Here is a 6,026-nt window from a genome sequence, read left to right as displayed (position 1 = left end):
CTGAAACCAAGTGAGTTAACGGACTCTGGTCGTTGGTGAAGTTATCTCAGTAGCATTTTTCTCTAAAAGGAGGCGAACAGCTTTTCCTTTTCATATGTGAATTTTTTTGTTGAATTTTTGTTTTCTTGAATGTTTTGGTGACGAACTTCTTTAGTTTTTTTGAGTTTCTTCCGTTTTACAATAAAACAACCCAGTGCTTTCTGCTGAGCAGCAGCCGCATCAGAACCATTAGAATTTTCCCGCATGATTAGAATATAAAATATCAAATATTAGTTTTTCCCACTGATATAAGTCAAACTTTTCATCTCTCTGCACCATAGACTGTAAATAATCATGTGTGGTGTCTCCACCTTCTCCCTGCTAAACAAATGGAGCCAAAATATCTCGGATTCATCTTTTAATGTCACGTGGAGCCAGAATCTGCAGAGTAGTGATATCCGAGTGGAGCCGTGGTGTCAGGATCCCGTCAACATGCAGACTCAGCCAGTCGTGTTAATCATGATGTTTCACCCAGTTCTATATCATCGAATAACAAAGAAAAAAACAAAACGTATCTGACAAGTTAACACGGGAACAAACATCAGTTGTGATAAAATGACAGAAACTATCTTTGGGACATTGTGGCGTCTGTCGTGTTCCTGTTCCCTTGTTCTGAAATCTTGTTCTTGCGGTAAACAGCCGTGTCTGTTGGAAGCAGCGTTGAACAGAGGAGGTGATGAGTCGTCCTGATTGTGGACAGACGGTCTGTTTGCTGACCAACAGTACGAGGACGGGGGGGGTAATGGGAGATGAGCTGCTGAATGATGGGCCTGTTTGACCGGTTTGGCCGGAGCCCAGCAGAGTGCCGGCCTCTTTCTGTCCACGGTTCACTGGGCCGCTGTTACTGGAAAAACATCCCAGTCTCTTTGTTCTGCTCTCGGCTCAACTCTCCCTCTTTTAATTTATATTTTAACTGTCCCGTTTTAACTCTGCTCGGCCTCTTCCATCCACTCTCTGGGTGCGTAGTGTAAAAAGGCAAATCAGCCACCAAGAAGAAAATATGGTGAATTTTACTCTTACACTTTATGATGTATTTAAGTGCTTGTTAAAGGTCTCCACTCTCACTGTAGTCCCATTGGTTGTTACATAAATCAACCGTTCTCATTTATTATTTTTATTTAAGAATTAAAAGCTGCAGTTCATTGCTTTTATTTTATTTTATTTATTTGATCAACCCATCCTCTTCCCTTCCATCCATATCCTCTCCAGCCTCCTCCTGGTAGCTGATCCCGGGTCTGTTGTGTGCCACCCTCCTCTCTGCTGCCATCTGTGGTCGGGATTATCTGCTCGGCCACTCAGCAGTTCTCAGGCACACGACCATCGGGATTAGTTCAGGAGTAGTTGGGGCTTTTCTGTTGAAACGTGAGCGTGTCTCTCATTTCATTTACCTCCTTCAGATGCATGTATATCTCAGATTTGAGCCAGGACGACCTCACTCTCCACTGAACACTGTAGAAACCCACACGCTGCTTTGTTTTCATGCTTTTCGGAAGATTTCCACGATTTCAAATTGGCAATTTTCATGCATAGCTTTGCATTTGAAAGAACATCATGGAAGAAACACTTTCTGAGGTGTAGTGACCTGTTTGAGCTTTGCAGAAAAAAATCCCCCCTCGATTTTTTCACTGAAACTGAACCTCATATTAAGCTTTTCAAAGCATTTGTTTCATCTCAATTTTGCTCTTATTCTGACGGGTCCATTTGACAGTTATGGAAAAACTGTCAAAATTAACTGACAGTTATACAAATGAAATTCAGTGAGCTGGACCATTTAAATTTTAAAATGAGCCTTTTCTCTCTTGGCTTAAAAAAATAATCGTGGAATAAATACAGATAATATAACATTCCACTGTTTTTCATCAACGCTTTATTATATTTTATCAATCAATGATTTTGTTCCTGTTTTTTTTGTTGCATATTTTAGGGACACATGTCCAAACTTCAAATGGAATTGCTATATTGACGCTTGATTTAAAAAAATAAACAGATTTTATGGATTGGCCAATGTATGTTTTTTTGATTTTGTTTTAGAAAATACCTCAATCATGAATTAATCAGACTTAACGTGATTTAAAATGTGAGGACATCATTTTAGAGCCACAGAGAATCCCTCAGAACACAGTGTGGAAGCTTCCTGGTTAAACACAGATCACATATCTAAACAGTCAATAGATTCTTAACTTACAAAGTCTTAAGTTCCACCTCTGCTCAGGGTTTGATGAAGTCTGATGACGTGTGTGAGTGTGTGTTAAGAGGTTTATTGTGAGACTGACTGAAGATGCAGTTTCTTTTTCTTTACGTGTGATTTCAACATATTTTGTTCCTTGATTTGCTTCTATTTATAATTTCTGACACGGCTTCTGATCCTTAAACTCCCGGGGGTTGGTAAACCAAAGACTGTCAGGCACTTTAGTCGATCATAGTGACTGTAGTGGCATGAAGAGAGATCTGTTTTGATTTTTTTCAGTGTTTTTAGATCTGCTGTAGATGATTTTTCTTTTAAAAATACATGAATTACACCAGATTTCCCCCAAAATAAGACCCTCGAGTCTTATCGTGTGTGTTCGGATTCTCGAGGGAAACCGACCTGGTGGGTGTGTGATCTGAGGAGGTGGTGGAGCAAATACACACTAATCAGGTGTTAAGTCCATTCTCCAATAACATGCAACTGTCACACAGAGGACGTTGACGTGTTCTGGCTTCTGAAACTACATTATGATTATAATTCTACATTTCACAGACACATTAAATGCACAATATCATTTTATGTCGTCTCTCGATCTAAACATTGACAAAAGAGGAAGTTTGCTTCTCCAGGAATTATCTACAGACGTTTCCTCGACAAAATCAACAGACTTGATATTTAAAATAAGTAAAAAACGCTGAATTAAGCGGGTTTTGTGTTAAATTATTTGTTTAATGTGTTTTCTTTGAGGCTCATTGGCAGGATGTCTGCAAGTGGGGCTGTAAATAGCACGGGTTGTTAACCAGTGAAGCAGCGATGGCTAACTTTGGTGGTTTTCCCATCATTTAATGCAGAGATGCTCTGATAGAATTCTTCCCTCCCAGCATGAAATATCTCCACGTTGCTGACATCTTAGCTAGAACTGGCTAACGCTACACATCGGGAAATCAAAGAAGGGATTTCCAGATTACAGTTTTGTCTGGGTGAAACCTCTATACTTTAAAGATGTGGTATCAGCTCGGTGCATAACTTTGCGTACTCAACGACCATACAGTTGACAAAGGATAAAAAAAAAAGAACACCCAACCTTGTTTTAGTATTTTGCTGCTTTGCATCGTCACATATCTGCACAGAGTTGGTCCTTTTCTCGGTATAAACAAAGAACGCTCGAAGGAAATAGTTTAAAGCTACATTCATGTCATGTTGGATTAACTGCAGGGGTGGGGGGGTCAGACTATATTATAATATTTGCATGAAATAGGAGTTGAGAATAAAAGAGAGACAGATTCTGCTTTTAAACTTGTAGCATCAATATTCCATCGTTTGCTTTTTCTTCTGAAATGATGTGAATGCGGCATTAGACTCAAGAAAGAGCAAAGCTGGCAGCCAGTGTTTACAGGTTGTGGCTTTATTTACTGGTTTATTACCATCATCACCATTAAGTCCTCCGGGACCATGACACTTTTGGTTTTTCACCACAATCGAATCAGATTAAAGACGGTGATTGAAACTATTTTAAAAAAAAACAGATCGCTATGCATCTATAGCTAGAATGAGAATTCAAATTAAAGGCTTTATGATCTTATTTAGTAGGATTTCACATTTTGTAGCATTTAATTTATATTTTCAAATCATCGCGCAAATCCCATGATGTTGTTTTTTAACTGGAATCATTTTAGGATGAAACCCTGTAAAGCATAGACTGGTTCTAGTCTGGACTATGTTTGCTGTGTCTGTTGATTTTAAAGCTTTTCATCAGTTTTGGCAGAAGTGGAAGTTTTGGGAGATTTTAAATCTGCTCTTCATGTTATTCACCTCATCTTTGCTCCGGGTGTGTGAATGACGTGAAGGCGGAACCTTCACAACCTTCAACACTTCCTGCCCCACTTTATTTTTTGATTTTTTCATACATATCTATCGATCAGATTTGATGCATCTGTCCTTTTTTTTTTTGTAGCGTGACCTTTTCTGAGGAACTTTGTTATCTAAAAAGAGACTGGACTGTTTTATTTGGAATCTAACTTAAAACAATTGATGTATAAGATGAGTTATGTACTGTAGCTGCAACTAGTGAATTCAGAGCACCCCTTTAAAATTCAATAAATTTGATTTGATAGACCATTCAGAGGAAGTCTCTGCTTTATTTGACCTGTGTTGTCATGTCTCCTTGTTATGTCTCCTTGTTTCCTTTCATTCCCACTCCTCACCTCCTCATGTTTGTTCTAACCTTGGTGAGTGGGTACGAGCTCCTGTGAGAAGTGAAGAACTGACTGATCCAGGTGCAGCAGGTTGAAGAGTAAAGCTGAACTGTAGATCCACTTAAAGACTCATTAGGTTCAAACACATTAACATGAAATCCACTTCATTAAGTAATCCCCCCATGTGGCTGCAGAGGGCGCTGTCGCTTAGTAGAAGTTGCCTCGTGTTGCTTTAAATAAAAAATACCTAGATGTGTTCAGTGTCTGGTTGTGGTGCCTTCAGTTGTAATGTGAATACATGGCCGCTTGAGGGCGCTGGAAGCTCAACCTGACACCAAGAGTTACACAATCTGAGACAGTGGTGTAATGATCATCTGCTTACAACTGTATCATACATTACAGACTATTTATTCAATGTTTATACCTTTATATTCATATATTAAGAATACACATTACATATGTATAATAGTTATTTCCTGTTTTTACGTGGGCTGAGATCCACAGTTATAACTTAAAGAGAACATGAAAAGGGACAAATGAAGAAATGTTGCAGTTGAATGAAAATATCCTGTAAATACATTAAATTGAATTAAGAATATATAATTTTAAGAAATGCACTAGACATTCAAAGAGATTACATTTAAATTTAGATATAACATTCTGGCTGATTCTGACATTACTGGAGATGTGTGTCATCTCTATTCGCTGACTGGTAACCAGTGATTAGCAGTAAACTAATACAAGCAGCTCAACGTAAAGGGTTTTAGGTTTTATTTAAACTGGTATAAACTCAATTAATCAGTTTTTCTCCACAAACTGGTTGTGTGCAGGTTCTCAAAATCAACTTCTAACTACTCAAGCTTCTGTATTTACAATCCCAGCCTTTATTTGTCTTTAAGCAAAGAAAACATGGTTCTTTATTTGGACTGTGGTACATTTATAATATTTAAATGAACCCCAGGAATCTGCTGCGCCTCCTGCAGCAAACAGACCAAACATATTTTAATAATCCCGACCCCTCCTCCCTATTTTGGTTCTTTTCACGCCGCTGTCATGTCCCCAAATACTGAGTCGAACCTGTTGCTCCCGGCTCGGGGGGGGCCACAAATAGCTTAAACAACACAGTGAGCAGGGGCAGGAGGGGTGAACGTCCAGGGAACCCGTCGTAGGAGCAGCAGCACGGAGGAACGTCTCTGCCACTTCAACAGGATCCTTTCGGAAGGTTAGTCTGACCACGCTCCTCCACACTCAGAGAACCTGATCTGCCCGGGCTGTACGTAACCTCTTTTCCCAGGATGACTGTGTGCATGAGATTTCTGTGGCTTATAAATAACGGCTCCTCTTGCTTTGACCAGATGAGAGGAGAGAGTAAGAGAATACACACGATGAGAGAAGTCCTCCATGGAGCTTGATGGGACTCTAGGACCGAGGTATCTTGTGACCCCCCCACCCCCTAAGTCATCCTTCTAAACCTATCTGGATCTTGCAGTTTGCTGGAGAGCTGACATGGATCACTGCAGGTAACTCTGAAGGAAGGAGTGAGTAGAAGAAAGACAAGACAAGTAGGAAGGTTTGGTGTCTGATCTCCTCGTCCACCACCCTGG

The sequence above is a fragment of the Limanda limanda genome, chromosome 14, assembly GCF_963576545.1.
Source record: "Limanda limanda chromosome 14, fLimLim1.1, whole genome shotgun sequence".
In the NCBI taxonomy this organism is placed as follows: Eukaryota; Metazoa; Chordata; class Actinopteri; order Pleuronectiformes; family Pleuronectidae; genus Limanda; species Limanda limanda.
This window is presented reverse-complemented; position numbering follows the sequence as displayed.